We start from the raw sequence: 19,085 nt of genomic DNA, 5'->3' as shown, positions 1-19,085 counted from the left end.
CATGTCTCAGGCTCTGCGGTCTTGGGGACACAAGGTGGTCCAGTCCAGGCCTCCATCATCCTGGGGCCTTCAGTTGGGGAAGGCTTCCTGGAGGAGGAGGTAAGGGCTGAGTTTGGGGTCGGGGCACAATGCATGAGGCCCCCACCCGCCACCCCAGCCAGAGTTTGGGGTTAATTCTGTGTTGAATCCCCCCAAGCACTGCCCCTCCTCATCTGCTGCCCTGGACCGGTGTTTCCTCACAATGGGGCTTGTTGTGGAGGATACCTTGGGGCTTCCAGCTGTCCAGGCGGGGTCAGTTCCCATTCCCTCTGTCACTTGTTGATCAAAGGCACAACCCCTACACCCCCTTCCTCATCAGATAAGACTGCACGCCCTGTGAGTCCTGGGCTCTGGAAAACTCACTCCTACCCATCTGCTCTTCCCACGGGGCCGCCGGATGAGATCTTCACAGCTTCCCATGCCAGCGACCCCTCGCCCCCTACCAGGCCAGACCTCAGACAAACGTGCCACTTCGCAAATGGGGAGAATGAGGGCCCTGAGAGGGTCCCATGGAAAGTCTGAGTCAGAAGCAGCAGAGCCCAGTTTGCCTGCACTGCTCAGTCAGTCAGAGGGGTCTCTACAGGGAGCGGTCTCCCAGGCGAACCTCAGTGCCTGGAAGCCAGGTCCCTATGCCCTAGCCAGACGGCTCCTCGGGTCACTCCAAGGTTCCGGGAGGGCCACTGCCCCATCACACCTAGTACCACGTTGCTCTCAAGCCCTTGCCCAGGCTGTTCTCCCACCAGCAATGTCTTTCCCATCTCCCCAGGGAGGTTCTCCTGGTCCTTCTGGCCTGATTCCAATGTTGTCTCTCCTCAGAAGCCTCCCCTGATTGCCCAGCTAGTCTCTGTCCTCTGAGCTTCTAGGAAAGAACCTCTCTACCTGTGTCTTGGTCAAATGTCATTTATTCATTCATTCTGCAGACATCATGTGTGCCCAGCCCTGTACCAATCGATAGGCCACAGAGGCTGACATCTCCACACATCTCACACTCATTCTCGACCGTGAACTTCAGAGGGCCTGGTGGAGTCTCCTCTGAGCTAAGGGTGCAGAGCTGGTTCTGGGAGGATGGGCAAAATGGGCCGGACTGCCACTGAGCCCCTGCTTACTGTGTGAGTAAGCCCTCAATCCCACCCCCCATGCTGATTCGCCACCCCAGTGTGGCCTGAAATTTTAACAAAATTGTCTCCAAGGAGTGGTAGGCTAGGCTTATAGGCCTGGGGCTGAGGGAAGGGGGTCACTTCAGAAGACCTTAATGGCACAGAGTTTGGGGGATCAAGTCCCAGCAGGGCTCAGGCCCACCCTGGACCCTACACCTTGGAGAGGCCCCATGAGGGCTGGCAGATGGACTAGAGAAGCAGGAGTCCCACAGAAGTGTGGAGACCAGTGTGCAGCCTGGGCAGTGACAGAAGCCCTGCAGCTCTGGCCTTGCTCTCTAAGCAGCCACTAGAGCTCCTGTGGACATGGGAACATGGGCAGATGCAGGCAGGGCCACTGAGCTCTTTGATCTCACTGTGCCTCACTCTGCCTACCCAAACATCAGGGCCAGCAAGGCTGGGGCTGCAGTATGAGTGCACACATGTGTGGGAAGGTCCCCCACTGGCCCCCATCAAGGACCCTCTGACTCCAAGCCTAGCATCCTGAGGGTCTTACCCACCCATGGCCCATGTGCATTCATTTGCTTATTCTCTGGAGACCAGTTTCCTCATCTGTAAAATGAGAGCAAGTCCCTCATCTCAGGGTGCTGGGAGGATGAAATAAGCCACTAAGAGCAGATTGCTGGGAGCAGCATCCGGTATATAGGGCACACTCTGCCCACGTCATCTTGTTATGACTCATTGTTTCTCCCAGTGGATGACAGAGAAACCCAGGGGCATGAGGGCTTACCTGAATTGCTCTGCCACAGGCTGGGGCCCCAGGAGAAAGTAGGTACCCTTCTCATCTAGCAGAAGGGGTCCACTCAGGATGGGGCAGCCTTGACCCCCATATCCAGCCACTGGCCTCAGCTCCTCAGGCATCCAGGACCTGCCAGGGCAGCACACAGGATTGCCCCCACTGGAGCCCCCACCAGTAAAGACTGCCTTACTGTCCTCCTTGGGAGAGGACAGAATGCAAGTTGTCATGGGAATGTGGTGCTAGCAAAGCAGGCCACCTGGGACTCCCAGGCCACACACCTGCTTCCCTCCTTATATCGGCCAGCCCCACTCTGGGCCTGACCCCAATGTCCAACCCACAGTTCCTCCCAACATTTATGAGCCAGGAGCTATTGGAGTTGGCAAGGTGATGAGGCCCCAGATCAGCTCCTAGGTCAGCCAGGGGGTACCCTAGCAAGTGTGTGTACTCAGAGGTCTAAGAGGGTGACTCAGGGAAGCCTGCATAGAGGAGGCGACACTGTCACTGGGTCTTAAAGAACCAATCAGAGATCTCCCAGCTTGAAGGTTGAAGGAACAACTTGGGCAAGAGTCTGGAGGCATAACCTGTCAAGGTGTGTCCTAGAAGCCAGATCATGGGGCTGTCTTGAGCGGGACTCAGTGGCAGAGTCTACTAGAGGTGTGCATGGGGCAGGGGCCAGGGCCAGGGGTAGGGGGTAGGAGAAGTGGCACAGGAGTTCCATTTTGACTGACACAAGAGCCAAGAGGGCCCGAGCTGAGCTCAGCAGAGGCAGAGTGAGGGCAGATGTGGACCCCAGAACAGTCCTTGGGGAGGTGTCAGTCAGAGGAAAAGGCCCAGTGAGGGGACAGCAGGTGGCCCAGACAGCTGGTGAGCTAGTCAGAAGGGGAAGCAGAGTGCAAGGAACCAGGTCAACCCTTCACAAGGAGCTGGGCTTGGGGACTCCTATTTTTTTTTTTAATTAATTAATTAATTAATTAATTAATTTTTGGCTGTGTTGGGTCTTCGTTGTTGCGCGTGGGCTTTCTCGAGTTGCGGCAAGCAGGGGCTACTCTTCGTTGCGGTGCGTGGGCTTCTCACTGCGGTGGCTTCTCTTGTGGAGCACGGGCTCTAGGTGCGTGGGCTTCAGTAGTTGTGGCATGTGGGCTCAGTAGTTGTGGCTCGCAGGCTCTAGAGCGCAGGCTCAGTAGTTGTGGTGCACGGGCTTAGTCACTCCATGGCATGTGGGATCTTCCTGGACCAGGGCTGGAACCCGTGTCCCCTGCATTGGCAGGCAGATTCTCAACCACTCTGCCACCAGGGAAGCCCTGGGGGCTCCTGTTGACTCCCGGCCTGCAGACCTTTCTGCCCCTGAGCATAGTCTATTGGTAGATTGCGAGTCATCCTCCCCAGAGAGCTAGGGTGCCTCCTCTGGAGAAGATGCTGCTTTCATTAGGGATGGGCAGCTGGGAGGTTTTGAGATTTCCAGGAGGGCACAAGGCCGTAGGTTGTGTCCCTATCATACCTTCCACCATCCTCAGCTTCCTAGTGTCCATCTCTATACACCTGACTGCCATTCAAGCACAGCCCCAGATGACGCTTGGGCTGGGGCAGGGTCCACCTGTTTCCAAGGAGGTCTGGGCTCCTCCTGTCCTGGTACTCTTGTTCACAAATGGTGAAACTGAAGCCCAGAGGAAGAGTGCCTTGCCCAGCATGCCAAGGGGCTGAGGGCTTCAGTCCTCCGTGGTGTCCATTGGCCTTCCTCCCAGGTTCCCATAAATGAAAATTCCCAGCAGAAAGTGGGCTCAGACTGCCTTCCAGAGCCCTCAAACCCTCTCCACCCTCCTTGCTCTGTCCCCTCCTCGGGGGCCCCAAGCTTAGCTGAGCTTCCCTATCCAGGGCGCTGCTCCTGGAGGGTTCCAGGCTGCCTACTTTTCCCTGTAAAGACCCTCCACCTTGCCCCCTTGCCTGCTTCCTGTGGGCGCCAGTCCCTGACCACCGCTCTGCCAACCCTGCCTGGGGACTCCAGGGATGGGGTCTGATGGGTTGTGGCTCCTCCAAGGGCTTTTCCAGGAAGTAAATGTGCTGAACCAGGTCCAACGAGAGACGGGGAAGTGTGGGGAGAGGGGGCCCAGTGGGGTTGCAGGGCAGGAATCGCAGGAAGACAGACACCCAGCCTCAGTCTCCCCCAGGGGTTGCCTGTGTTCTGGGTGTCAGACAAGGCTCTTGGCTGCCCGACCCCCACCAGCTGTGGGGCTTCCAGCAACTCAGAGGTCCCTTTGTCCCTTATCTTTTCTGCCTCCTAGGTGGCGGTATCCAGATAAGCATCCCATTCGGGGCTGAAATTCCAGCCCGGCTGCCCACTTCCCCACCTGGGGGTCTGAGACCTGCCAGCTGCACACTTTCCCCAGGACCCACCCAGAATGTACAGTCTACCCAGGATGCCCCAGCTACACATTTTCCCCGGGACCCCCTCCCCCATCTGCACGCTTGGACCTGCACCCACACCACTTGGCCGTGCAGATCCGTGCTCCCCCCCACACACACTCATGCACTCACTGTGGGCCACTTTGAGGCCCCTCTCCTTCCCCCATTTCCACCCTACATAGCTGGGGGTGGAGAGGTTTGTGGAGGAGCCCCTGACCTAAGAGCAGGAGCCTGAAGCTGAAGAGCTGACCCCTGTGTGATCCCAAAGACCCCCAGGCAACCCCCAGACACACACACATCCCTGAGCTTCCTGGACCACCCTCTCAGGAACTCTGTCTCCATCTCCCAGCCCCACTCAGCTTCTCTTCTTCCCCATCTCCCAGCCCCACTCAGCTTCTCTTCTTCCCCATCTCCCCCCTCCCCCTTCATTAAGCCTCCTAAACCCGCCAGCTCCCTGAAGCAGGAAATTGCATTCTGCCAAGATTAAATGGACTTGAACGCCCTGCCTCTGCCCGAGCGGGAGGGGAGCTGAAAGGAGCCAAGTTTGCTGGGGGGTGGGTGCCCCAGGACACCGAATCCCAGGTTGGGGAGGGGGATCCAAAAGGGTGGGGGTATTTCAGGATGGGGTGGGGGCTTCCTGAAGGGCAGAGGGGAGAGGAGAGGGACTACAGGGAGGCAGGGGGCCGGGATGCTGGCCTCTCCCCGCGGCGGTGGGAATGAGACCACGCGGAGAGAGGAAGCCACTCTGTGGGGGTGGACCGCGTCCCGATTAGGTAGGGGGAAGGGGTGGGTAATAGAACAGGGGCAGGGGGAGGGGTGGGAGGCATGGTGAGTGCGAGGTGAGAGGGGATGCCTGTCAGGTTGAGATCCGACCTACAGGAAATGGAAAATGAACCTTGGGGGATGCACTTACTGCTTTACCCAGAGGGAGGGTCACCCTCTCCCTGGCCCAAGATGTCATAGCAAGGATACAGTCAGGCCAGTTAGGGACCCCTGCGTACCCTCGGGTCGCCGGGGAGCCCCGTGTGTAGTCCTACAGGCACGCAGGACCGCACAGTCCCTGCCCCTGCACTATCTGGAAGTCCCCCATCAGGAGACAGAGAGCACTGACAGTCCATCATGGGAAAGATGCATGAAGGTTGATGTGCCCCCTGCCCCCACCCCTAGGTAGCAGGGGAAGTGGAGGGGCTGAAGCCTTCTGAGGGGTGCCAGGCACAGAGTGCCCAGACCCTATGTCTGCAGCGGCCCCACACCCCATAGATGGGGCACTATCATCCCCATTTCTCAGGTGAGAGCTCCGAGGCCCAGAGAGCCTGCTCCTCCCAGGTCACAGGGCTCCACCCACCAAGGCCAATGCCAGATAAGAGGGGCATGGGAGAGGAGCCATGCCAGTCCCCTTTCCCCAGGTAGGCAGGGACAGGGACAGCTGGACCAAGTGTGGGCCTCACATGGGCAGCTCCCACCCGGGGGCCCAGCCCAGCCCAGCCCAGCCCAGCCCAGCCCAGCTCTGCATCTGGGTCACGCCTTCAGCACCTGATCAAGCCACGTGAGCTGGAGGAGCAGGAAGAACAGCTGGTCCAAACTGGTCAGGCATTATCCCTGGGACCACTCACCCCACAGTCATGACCACGGGCAGCAATACTTACTGAGCACCCACTGTGTGCCAGCCTGTCCTTGGCATCGGGACAGTGGTGGACACTGGGAAGGACAGCCCAGCTCGACTGGCGTGGTGGCAGGGAATGGAGGGCCATGGGCAGAGGCCCTTCATGTACCAGGAAGAGAAGACAGGTTGTCTGGGGAGGGCCCGGGAGAGCTTCAGCCTGGCTGAACATGGGCAGGCAGTGGTTAGCCATGGGGCTGAGGGGTGGGAGGTCCATGTGGTCATCAAGCAGGACTGGGACAAAGGCAGCTGTGGGACTCTTGTGAGCTCCAGCGCAGGGCTGGGGGCACTGCCTCCCCACCACCACCACCCCCAGCCCCACCCCACTCAGGGCTGTTTGTTCAGATGTTGGTGCCCATTTCAGGCAACCTGAGCTGGGCAGATGGTTTCCCAGGAAGGAGGCTGGCTCCTGGCTCCATTCTGGCGGCTGGTGAAAAATGGGCTTCACCTGTCCAGATGTGGGGGAACTGATCCCTGTGTCCCGGTGAGGTGGGGCAGGTGTATGCCTAGCTAGTGCCTCAGGGGTCACCCTGGGAGGCCCTGGGGGAGGCAAACCAGTCCCTGGGAATAGGGTGCCTGCTGGGAAGGAAGACAGCTGAGTCCAGATAAGGCCAAGGGGACAAGTAACCGCCCCCACCCACCAGTCTGCTCCCCAGTGTTCCTGGCCAGAATGTCCCTGGTCACTTCCTGGTTGGGTTTTCAGTCTCCAGTCAGATCAGTGGAGCCAGCTGCCCGGGAGATCTGAGTTGGCCTGTCCTTCAGGTCAGTGACAGGCAGTGACCCGAGGCCCTGCCACTGCCTCATCCTGGCTTCATGTCCCCAGGCTATCCATTATGAACAAGAGGTGCCCCCTTCACTCCCCTCTGATCTCCCCTCTCAACACCCTCCCCTGAGACCTCTCTCAGGGAAAGCCAGTCAAGACAGCTCCAGCTCTGAGGGGTTCTTCCCGGGTCCTGATGTGCCTCCTCCTCTGGCCTGCAGTTTGGAGGCCCTGGGACCCGGCCAGCTCAGCCCAGGGACCTCTCCTCAAAGAAGATAGCCTAGTCCCTCCTCCTTGGGATCCCATGTGTCCTGCATCCCTTATCACAGGTCCAACCACTGGATCGGCTTTGTCCTCCTTACCCATGGGACTGTGAGCTCTGGGAGGATGGAGACCACAACTGTCTCAGTCACACTTGGTCCCCAGGTCCTGGAAGTACTGGGTAACAGCTCAGTCAACCGACTGACCACAAAGCACAGGTACATTTCCAATGCTTTAAGGCAAAATCATTCATTGCCTCACACATACAACAACTCCGTGTGCCCCTCTCTTTCCCAGGCCCCAATGTGGCAGGGTGGATGAGCATTAGCATTAGTATGGTTTCTGCCTGCCCAGAGCTCAGACTCTTCTTGGAGGACAGGGCTGGGACTGAGGAAATAGGAGCCATGCCCCTGGGCCTCACAGAATCCTAAGATGAATGGGCTGTCAGAGCATCAGGAGACCAGGTGGGCTGGGAAGTTGGGTCTTAGGGGTGCTTCCTGTAGGGGCTCCATGGAGCCCCTACAGGAAGGTGGGTGGGTTGGGAGGGCTTCCTAAGCTTCTAATCTCCAGCCTGCTCAGCCAGCAGTGGGGACCAGCCTCCATGACACCCAGTGCCCCCCATACTTCCAGCTCTGATCTGCTCCCTGCCCATGTGGCTGGGTCGCCTAAGCAGCTGACAGGACAATTCATATCCTCCACTTCTTAGCAACCACCCCTATAGATAGCCAGACAGCCTTAGCTCCACGCAGAGGGAACTGGACTCCACTCCCCTCACAGGAGGCCTATTCACCCACCCTTTGCTGTTGACCAGGCCTGCCCAGCCTGGCCTGGGCTGAGAGCCCTGCCCTGGCCTTCTGAGTATATGTTCCCATCCCAGTGCCCCTCCCCAGCTACGCTGTGCCCTGAGTTAGGCATTGCCCCTGTCCTCACCGTCCAGCTCCCAGGGCTGTGCAGATCGTGAGCTGTGGGATTTCAGATAGGTCTGCTCTCTCTGAACCTTTGGGGTCTCCTGCTCTAGTTCAGGGATGCTTACCCCATGTCTGGCAGGTGGCTGGCAGGAGAATGAGGGCATGCATCCTGGGTTGGGGCTGGCATATCCCACAGGTTATAAATAGTTGCTGGCATTTCCTCAGCTTCTCTTTTAAATGCCCCCTGGGGAGTCAGGCTTCTAGGCCCCGATTCTTGGTTCTAAAGCCCCAGGGACCCCTTTCCACTGAGGCAGGGCAATTTGGGGTCTCTTCATATTCAGGCATTGGGATGGTCCAGGGATACCACCCATGGAACGTGAGGCCTGCTCCCTGCCTGATGTGAGTACACAGGATGTGGGGGAGAGGGTGCTGTCTCTGACCCTAGAGAAGGTGCCCAGAAACTAGGCCATCAGGTGTCCCAGGATGGGGTGGTCTCTATTCCCATGCCACGGACACCCATCCTGCCCTGCCCTGCTGTTCCCCCTCTCACCTGCACCCCTCCTCTGACTCTGGATGGGGGCTCCAGTGCTGCACAAGCCTGCCAGGGCCAGCAGGCCTTCTTGGAGGGTCTGCCCAGCTGGGCAGTCCTCTAGCTGATGCCAAGCCCCCACCAGCAGCTCGCACTGAGTGTGGCTCGCCGGACGCCTGCTGCTCACAAGAGAAACCTCGGGCAGCGCTTCTCCTTAGTATTTCAGCTGCAGGTTCTCAAGTGTGGAGGCCCTGACGGAGCTGTAGTGTGGTTCAGTATCAGTTCTCTAATACTAGGAAGCTCTTCAGGAGCCTAGGAGCCACAGGTGGCTGGGAGAGAGAGGGGTCTAGCCTTCTCCGGGTCCCATAACGCTGGGAGGGGATCACAGGCTGTAGAGAGGAGGTGCCTTGGTGATTAGCAGAGAGATTTCAGGTGTCCACCAGCTGAGTGTGGAGCAGGGTGCCCCACCTGTGACATCCCCACTCTCACCTAGGGCTTGGGCTGGTTTCCCTCCTCCCCAGACTAGCCTGGGGCTTCCCTGGTCTGGGAGCCTGGAAGGAGCAGAGACTGAAAGAAAAGTGGGCAGGTGGGGGTAGGGTGGCCACAACACTCCTCTATCCTCTTCCTCTCCAACCCCTGCCCCATCACCTCCTTCCCAGAAGTCTCTGGTTTAACCCCTCCTCCCCCCGCTCTCCCACCAGCTGACAGGAGAACAGAAAAGAGTTAGCCATACTTGCTATGGAGAACCCTGTGGCTTTGTCTGGGCCACTGGAGCCTACAGGGCTGGTGGGAACAGTAAGTCATGAAAAGTGTCAAACACAGACTTTATTATTATCCTGCACGTGGGGGGCCACAGACCCAGGTGTTCAGGCACTTGTGGACTCTGTAGGATCTTGTGGGTCCTTGGTGGGAAGGGCGTGAGTGACCCCCACTCCTAGGTGGCGTGGACCCTGGGGCTGGGGCTACTATTTAATAGAGGAGATTGGGAAAGGCAATGCTAACCCAAACAAACCTTCCCTGCCTGGGGTGAGGGAGGAGCAGGAGGGAGCAGGCCCTCAGGCAGCCTGAGCCTCAACCTGGGAGGGTTCTCTGTAGTCTCCCAAGGTTGGCCTGCCCATCTATGGCCTCAGAAGGGCTGTTGCTATAGGGTCTCGGCCCTTGAGCTCAAGGGACAGGTAAGCTGGAAGTGACTTCCCTTTGGCCTTGGCACCCACCTGCTGTCCCTGCAGTGCTTGGCTTTGACACTCCACATCCATCCTGGGGGAGAAGGGCCCCTCTACCCAACTGACTGATGGAGTAGGAGAACAGGCATAGGGAGAGAACAGGGGAGGTGGGGAGGGTGCCCTTGCTACAGGACTCTCCCCAACTTCTCCTTCCTCGAAACCCCTTCTTTGGGGGAAGCTCTGCCTGTGGGGCACGAACCTGCTACAGAGATAAGTCAAAGAATGAAGGAATTACATGCACACGAGGCATGATGGGGCAGTGTGTGGGGCTTGGGGTCCCATCATCCCCTGTACCCAGTCTACTCTGATCAGGGGGGCATCCACCTGTCTGTCCTGGGCTATTGACTCCTCTTCTCCCAGCCAGGAGGCAGGCTGGGGCAGGGAGGGGATGCTGGGCCTCATGAATTTACAATGACCAGACTAATGAAGCGGGTTCCTGGGGAAAGAGGACACTAGTGGGGAGGGGGAGGGGGAGGTACTGGACAGGGTCGGCATCCCTCTCCCTCCATCCTTCTCAGATGCCCTCTGCCCAAATCTGGCCAGCACAGGGTTCCACTAAGCTAAGCTCCTTAGCACCAGGACACAGCATAAACAACATCTGTCCCCTATTGTCCTGGGGTCTGGGCCCTGGTGCCTTGAGATCCTCACATGAGCCTTGGAGATACAGCAGGGAGGTCTGGGAGGGTCCCTGCTGACTCTCTCTGCTCCTGCATAGCCACACAGGCTGTACCCTCAATCAGGCCTCCCAAGTGTGCTGGCCTCTGCCTGCCCAGCCATGCAAAGCCCTCATATTCCCACCGTGGACCTGGATCTGGACAGGGAATGGGGAAGAGGCTGCCCTATTCTCTGAGGTCTAGTCTGCATGGAGGAATCAGGGAGGAATGGGGCCCAAGTCTTCCCACCAGCCCCTCTGACCCTCCACCTCTGACTGGTGGCTGTGGGCCCCCCTCCCTTCTAAGACTCAGAGAAGAAAAGAGAAGAATGAGGTGTCTGAGGATGAGGATTCAGGGGTGGAAATTACCTCAACTGAATTTTAAAAACCCCTGGCTGGTTGCCATGGTAACAAAAAAGGTGCATCCCATTGCCATGGCAACAGGCAAACACCGAGGTTTGCTGCTGGGATTGGGGATTTGGGAGGTGGCCGGAGTGGGTAGGTGGAGGAGGCTGAGCCTGGGCTGGAGCAATCTGGGGGGGTGGTTTGCTATCCAGCCTGGGATCACCTACCCCCACACTTCCAGAAGGCCAGGCTGGGTGCTTTTTCCTGGCAGTGGGGTCAGAGGAGAAAATATTGTCAGGAATAATCCCCTAACCCCTACCACCCACTCCTTTCTCAAATGCCTCTGGCCTATAGGAGCCCTGAGTGGGATCTTGAGCCTGCTTAACCGAGCTCTTAACTGGGCACAGCCTTGGGCTTGGAGACCATCCAAGTCTGCGCCTGACCTCAGGGAGTGGCAGGCTGGGAATCACCATCACAGTCACTGGTCCCCAAGATAGAAAAGTGTATAGCCAGGAATTAGTTCCATGAGGCCTGGAGGACAACTATGTAGTATACCCTGAGGACAGCTATACACACCTGGAGGGTTGCTATGTACACCTGGAAGATGACCAAACATACGTGGAGGATGGCTTCTCAAGGTGACAGTCCTCTCCTTCAAGAGCCTATAGCCTCCAGGACTCCAGACCTATCACCAGAAACTTGGTTTAATGTAAGGGTTCAGGGAGGGACAGAAAGGCTCCTGTTCTGTCACCACTGAGGACACTCTCAGGAACCCCAGGACAGCCTGGCAACCAGAAGCACAAGTCCCATTCAGTAGTTCCTGGTGTGGGCTCAGGACTGACCTGTGCAGCCATTGGGTCCCAACTGACCCTCTCACACCACAGGCTCCATGCAAGGGGCTGGGCATTCAGGTTTACTGGCCCCATGGCCTGACATCCTACCCTCAGAGTCGGTCTCTGGGGTTCCCAGTGACGCCAGAAGATGTTTGTTAGACACACCTGGGAGCATCTTGGCTCCTGGAGTCTCAGGCTTTTCCATTAATGCATTAGTGTAGCCAAGTTCAGAGATTATATGGGCTGCCAGTGGCCTTGGAGACGTGTGTGTGTGTGTGTGTGTGTTTGTGTGTGAGTGTGTGTGTGCAGGTCAGCAGAGGAGGTGGGGGTGTCTACCATCCCAGTCTGTCAGCCTCAAGCAGGCTTGTTACATTCTAGATTCCCAGACCCACGCCCAGAATTCCCTTCTGCCGAGAACATGGCACAAGAGTTCTGAGGAGACACAAGGGAGCATCAGGGAGGCTGTGTAGCCCCATGTGACTACCTGGGGTGGGTGGAGAGAGGAGTGAGTCTGTCTAGGGGAAAAGCACCTCTCAGGCAGGTAAGAAATGCCTCCCGCCGCTGGAGAAGCAAGAACCCAAGGCACTCTGATGACTCTTGCCCCTCCTCACAGCTGCCTTGGCCTGGTCTTCCAGGAGACTGGGTACTACTGGGTGAAAGAGAGGCATTCCTTCCCTCGCTCCCCGAGCCCAACTGCCCCTCTCGCAGGTAGGAAAGCTGAGCCCAGAAAGGGCCTACATCTGCAGAAGCTGCTCCACCCGGCCCTGGGAGGGGAGATCCAGCCCAGGGCTGCCCCCTCAAGATCCTGCCTCCCCACTAGCCCAGCTGGCCCAGGTTAAGGAATTCCGAGGTCTGGACGGTCACGCTAAACACAAAACCACCCTGGCGAAGGCTCCAGGCACCCCGCCACCCACATCCACCCTGCTCAGCCAGTCTGCCGGAAGGAAGTGCCTGACTGGGGTCAGATGGGGCGATTATCACTCAGCACTGAGAAGGTGGCTAGAACCGCCATGGCAGGAGTTATGACTGGTGGGGAGAGGGCACCGACCCAGACTCCTGAGGGAGCGGCACCTTGCGTGCACCCAGGCCACACCTCTCTCTCACACACATGTTGGGCACACACACAGGGACCATAGGAACAATGGCTAGGCTGGTGGGGACTTTGGGACCTCTTGCCGCCATACACTTCCCCGAGGTGGCTGGTCCTCTCTTCAGAGTAGGGACCCTCAGGCTGCCCCCAGGTAGGGGGGGGCCCAGCCTGCTTCAGGCTCCATCCCCCTCCTCGCCCCGCCCCCCCAGCCAAGTGGGGTGCAGTCGCTGCAGCCCCAGGCCAGTATCTGATGTCCCAGGAGCTCCTGGAGCCACGTGCAAGAGGCCAAACCCTGCTGTTTCACCTGGGACTCTGCCCCGCACCAAAAGGAGCCTGGCCTTTCTCTCAGAGGGCTCAGCCAGGTGGCACCCAGCTCCTGGGAGGGACAGAGATCTGGGGCCCACTAGGCAGGAGTCATAGAGTGAGGGAGATAGGGACTCCTCCCCCAGGCTTCCTTAGGCGGCCCCCGCCCCCTCATCGCCAGCCCTGAGCCCTGCTTGGTGGCCTTGTGAGGGTTACACACTGTAGGCAGGTTTGGAATCCACGGGTGACCCTTTGGATCACCTGGGCCCCACCCCTTTAGCCAGGAATGCCCAGAGTCTCACTGGACTTACCATTAATGGCGTTCATTCATTCCCTCTTCAACTTCAGGGCTTCTTTGACTACCTGAACTCAGGACTGCCCCTAAGTATGGCTTTAACCCTACCCTGGCTACAGCAGTTGTCCGCACTGAAGAAGGAATTAAATGGGTTCCAAGTATGGCGTGTACCCTTCCCCCCCTCCCCCCATACAACACCCGCCAGGGTTGGGGAGAGCGACCTTGTTTAGTGTGACACCTTGGAGGAAACTCCCCTCCGCACCCCCTGCTCCAGCCACAGCCCAGCCCAGCCCCCTCATTAGTGTGGAGCTCAGGAGGCCTACCCAGTCAGGCCTGCCCCCGCCCAGAACCGGACACCTAGCTCTGCCCCCAGACACTCAAGTCCTGAGATTTTGACCCTGCCTCTCCCTCTAGCTCCCATGACAAAGGTTTGGGCTGGGAGCTGGCAGATCCTACTTATCTTGTCATAAATATTTATCAGGCTCTAGGGGCCAGAGCCTGCAGCTGACTTGGAGGTGGGGGGCTCGGGGCAGATGCTTCAGGAGGATCTCAAAGCCCTTTCCTAATGAGGGTGCTGCGAGGGGAGAGTGCCACCTGGGCCTTGGGCTCCTCGGGGAGGGGGTGGACAGATGGACAGCGGGACAGAGTCAGAGGGAGCCTGGGGGGACTTGGGCATGCTCCAGCAACCAGACCTCCCCTTGCACCCCAGGAATGTGGGGGAGGAGGAGTCAGAAGAAGCCAAGGCTACCAGAAACATGGCAGCCTTCTTCCTGGACTGTCCTCTGGCAGAATATCCTTGAGAGCTGCGCTCCCCACACACATCAGCCCCCCAGACTATGCTCCCCACACAGTCCTCCCAGAACTGTGCGCCCTCCCAGTCCGTGCTCCCAGCTACGTGGTCCTTCCAGAGCTGTGCTCCCTCCCGCACACTGTCCACAAGGAACTGTGCCCCCATGTAAACCTCTCCCCACCATCCCTCCTGACCCCACACCTTCCTCCTAGAGCTGTGCCCCAAATGCTACTCCATACTCTCCGGCCTCCAGAGCTGTGCTCTCCACACATTCAGGAGCCCCCCGTCACCCGCCACGAGCCCCCACTCCTGGTCAAGAGGGACTCCTGACCACAGCTGCTGGGAAGCCCTCTGGCGAGCAGAGCAGACCCCATCCTGGGGCCCGGGCAGCGCCTAAATTCCAGCTCTCCCATGAGCCACGGGCGCAACCCCCATCCCACCCCGCCTCCCTCATTGGCATGCTGGTGGGGCCCACAGGTGGAATCAAAGCGCTCTGCTCAGAGCCGAGCTGCACAGCGGGGAGCGGGAGCCTTTGTCTCCCCAGCCCTGGGGGAGGAGGGGAGCTGGGGCCGAGAGGACACATTTTGGGGTCCAGAGCCTCCTCCTCACTGCCACAGGCAGGCACAGCTGCAGATAAGGGGGGGCAGCCTGAGCCAGTGAGCACCCCCAGTAGATAATGAGCGGCTGGGGGGAAGGGACAGCCTCAGGCACAGCCTGTGGGGGGAAGGCTGCCTCCCAAAGCTCAGAGCGCTCATTAGTGGAAGCCTGGGAGGGGAGGCAGCTAAGTGGGTCAGTCTCCCTCCCCCAGCCTGCCTGACAGGTGTGGGTGGGAGGGAGAACCGTCAGCCCATTGTCCCCCATTGAAGTCGGTCCCACTCTGAGTCCCCTGCCCCTCCAACCCACCTCCCAGAGCCCACTTTCCCTCTCTGAGACCCCCAGGTGGCCTCCTCCCCTTCTGGAGCCCCTCCCCTTCTCTGCACTGCCCTCCCCCGCACCAGGTGCCGGCCCCTCAGTCAGCCTCCCCAAGGCATCCTCCAGACTGAGCCACACCTGGGAGAAATTGAAATCTTAGACTCTTCCCCTACCCCCACCGATGAAGCAGACATCCCTGTCCTGGACACGAAAGGCAGTAAAACACGGCTCTACTGGGGCCGGCGGGCGGAGGGCTGTGCCAGAACAAGCATCCAGATTTTGGGGCGGGAGCCAGACAGGGTGAGGTGTGGGCTCCAGGCCAGGGCTTCGCTGCCCCCCTACCCTCTCAGCCAGTTGTCCCTAGGCACTTCCCCTTGGGTCTCCCGCTTCCCTCTTTGCCCCCGCTTCAGTTATGAAGATAATTGTCCTGGCAGATCTATCACAGGAGTAAGGTGGGCGGAGGAGGGATGGATGGGGGTGCACCACAGAGGCAGGGTCTTCTCCCTGCAGGGTGGGGAGGTTCAAAGAGACAGGGTCTGTTGCCTGGCTCCCCCCTCCCAACACAGGATAGAGCCAGATGAACACAGGATGGGCAGCCTGGCTGGCGGTTGCCCCCCCTGCAACCCCCCTGCCTCTCCAGCCTTTGGCTGGGCCCCTCCTTGATCAAGGACCTTCTAGGGCTTCCTATTTACTGTCAAGGCCACCTTCTTCAAGCTCTGAGAAACCTCTGGACCGCCCAGCTGGTCTCAGGGCAGAGGGTAGATTAAGTATGGTGCTCTGTCAGCCACCTTTGATGTTGCCGGGACACAGTTCTGGGAGGGGCTGAGTGACCGTCCCGTGTTCCGCCAAGCCCCCACCGCAGCCTGAGGCCCGAGGGGTCGTTATACAGTCATGAGTCTCCATCTGACTACACAAGGGTTAATCTCAGGGTGCCACCCCCTCCCACCACGTGTGCACAAATTCCAGGAACGCTTTCCATTAAGAACACTGAGAAGATTTCATTTACATTAATAAGAACCAGAAAAATCTGAGAGGGGGGAGGACAGCGGTGTGTGGTTGCCGCCCACGTTCTGTATCTGAGTCTGGTAGAGCCTGAGGGGCTCAGGCTGGGGCTCCTAGTCTTAGAGGAGAGGCCCAGCCCAGTCAGTGCTGGGGTACCCAGTCCTAAGGGAGAAGCCATCTAGTCCTAGGAGATCCCAGTCTGAGGGAGGAGGCAGAGCCCAGCTGATTCTGGGCACTCCTAGTCTGAGGAGGTGATCCTAGGGTCTGCCGGCCTGAGGGGATGGCAGAGCCCAGTCTCGGGTGGGAGAGGACACCAACCCACGGAGATGCCTAGGGGCAGGGACGGACAGAGCCCAGGGCTTCCACGAGCTGTGGATGAACCCTATCAGTCAGGGTTTGCGGCAGTCCTTCTCTGAGCCTCAGTTTGCCAGTCTGTTGGAGAAGGCCGCTCAGTCCCCTCCCCACTAAGTGTGGCTGTAAGTAATAGAAGGGAAGGTTTTGAGCTTTGAGCCATTTCAGGAGCACTGTGTCCCCTTCCTCAGCCTCCTCTCCCCCTTCAGCTTCGCATTTCGACACTAGAGCTGAGCGGAGGACTCTGTTCAGTAAGCTCGGGAACCTGTTCAGGGTGGAAACCCCCAAGATCCACCTACCTGGGAAGGGGAAGCTGCAGAATGGCTGCGTGCGTGCGTGCGTGCGTGCGTGCGTGCATGCGTGCGTGTGCACGCGCACGGGGGGTGCCTCTGTTCTGCCAGTCCGAGCCCCGCCCCACTGCGGCCTGTGAGCTCCCACCTCCTTCCCAGCTGCCAGACCAAGCTTCCTTCCTTCAAGGGTAGCAAGAGTCTGATTCCCGCCCCCTTGGGCCAGAGCAGGCTATAAGTGTGTGCAGGGGTGAGCTTTCATGACTGGACCTGGCCTGCCCATGTACAGGCGGTTGGGAAGAGGTGTGTGTGACCGTGCATGCTTCATGCACGGGTGGGGTGGGCGCGGGAGGTCGGGGTCTGCAGGCATCTTCGTGTCCTACCCCCACGCATGTCGAGGGTTCTGGAGAAGCACTCCTGATGCCGCTGGATGACTATCCAGGCCTGTGCGTGCATGTGCATGCAGTGGGCCACCCCTCAGCCCAGCCTAGGATTTGGGGAGAAAGGAGAAGCCCCTGCCCGGGTGCCCCCCAGGATTTGGGCCTAGCCTTGCCTTGCTCCAGGCTGGAGTTCTGGAGTGGGTGACCTGAGGCACTCGGCTGTGCTTAACCCCACCCTTACACAGCAGGCCGGGGCTCCCATATCTTCATCCTCTTCCAACCCCCTTTCCCCCAATCCTGCCTGAGCAAGGAGATGGTATGGGGACACTTAACTGCATCCATGAATCATTCTCAAAGAGCTCCTGTCCAGCAGCCGAACTCGGGGTGCTGGTGCCTGCTTGGAGCGGGAGCCAGGCCTGGTGGGCCAGGCTCTGTGGGGCTGCTCAGTCTGGCAGGAAAGCCGGCAGGGGTTCCGGGCCAGGCCTCCTGGCCCCTCCTCTCTCCCTGGCCTGCTGCGCCTGGCCTCCCCGCTCAGCATGCAGAATTCACCGGCTGCTGCTTGGCTGTCTTATCTCCTCGGAGGCCGGGGGGTGGAGCGGAACCGACTCCCCCAGACCTGGTGGGCTGCCCCCACTCCATGTTATCTTGCCCCACAGCCTCCTCCCGCCCCTTGCAGCCGCTGCAGACCTTTCCTGCTCCTCTTCCTGGCATCCTCTAGGCCTTGCTTTGTCTGCAGTTGTCTTTTTTCCTGCCTCTCCCTGTCTGTCTTCTCTCTCCAGGGTAGTGGTGGGCGGGTGAAGGTGGTGGTCATCCCCAAGGCCGAGCTCGCTCCATCTCTACCGGTCCCTTTGACTGGCCCAGATGTCAGTTGGGCAGAGGTACCTGAGTCAGAACTTAGGCTCAGCACTTGCCAGCCTGGTAATTTCCAGCAACTGCTCTGCTTTGAGCCTGTTTCCTCTTTAAACTGGATGAAAATGGTTCAGGGACTAAAAGTGGTTCAGAGACTAATCGGATGCGAGGGCCCTGCCCCTGGCTATGCCTCCTGCTGGAAAGTTCCCCCCTCCTTCCACCTTTTGGGAGGCTGGTTGAGGGCACGTGGGCATCCCCTGCCTCCACCTGAGAGGCCTGGGCAAGCTCAGACCAAACTTCCTCTGGCTGCAGAGACAGAGGCTCTGGATCCAATGTGGGCTCTGCCAAGGGAGTATTTCTGTGAGTCAATAATCAGGCAAATGGGTAAAGATAGTTTGAGAGGCAGAAATGCATTTTATCGACCACAGAAATTATTTACCTGGGTTGAAAAGAATTGCTAAGAGACTGAAGCACTTACTGTGCACAGGGCTAGCCTGACCCTTTGTCCCACAGCTGGGCAACAACTTCCCCTTCTAGCCAGTGGTGATCCCTGGGGGTAAGGAACCTGTCAAGAACCTGCAGGGGAACTTCCCTGGTGGCCCAGTGGTAAAGAATCTGCCTTACAATGCAGGGGACACGAGTTCGATCCCTGGTCAGGGAACTAAGATCCCACATGCCACGGGGCAACTAAGCCCGCGTGCCACAACTACTGAGCTTGTGTGCCTCAACGAGAGAGCCCGCATGCCGCAACTACAGAGCCCATGCGCTTTGGAGCCTGCGCGCGCCACAACTAGAGAAGAAAAAACCTGCACACCGCAACTAGAGAGAAGCCCGCGTGCCTCAATGAAGATCCTGCGTGCTGCAACTAGGACCCGACGCAGCCAAAAATAAATAAATAAATAATAAATCTTAAAAAAAAAAAAAAAAGAAACTGCAGGGCCCCAAACTTGTTGCTTATCCCGCTTCACACAGAACTTTGAGGCCCGAGTTCTAGCCAGGTCCCCTTGAATCTCAGAGACCTGGAAGAGGTCCTAGGATCCTCCAGCACGCCAGGACTTGGTGAGACACGCACCCAACGAGAGCACCTAAACGAGTCCAGCCCATAAATGATGAAGTGCTGCCACCTGGTGGCCACCAGTAGCACAGCCCTTCTCCAGGGTCCAGTCTCCAGGGCAATCTCTCCCCCATCCCCCCCATCCCACCTGTCCCTGAGGGCGTTCATCCTTCAGGAATCAGGATGGCCGATGGCTGGACTCCAAGCGCCCTTGAGACCTCCAGCCAAACCGTGCATGCCTGGGGAGCTTAGCTCAGGCCTGGCTGCTC

This window comes from Balaenoptera musculus, chromosome 11 (assembly GCF_009873245.2).
Source record: "Balaenoptera musculus isolate JJ_BM4_2016_0621 chromosome 11, mBalMus1.pri.v3, whole genome shotgun sequence".
Taxonomy (NCBI): domain Eukaryota; kingdom Metazoa; phylum Chordata; class Mammalia; order Artiodactyla; family Balaenopteridae; genus Balaenoptera; species Balaenoptera musculus.
The sequence above is the reverse complement of the archived record's forward strand: the minus strand, read 5'-3'. Positions refer to the sequence as shown.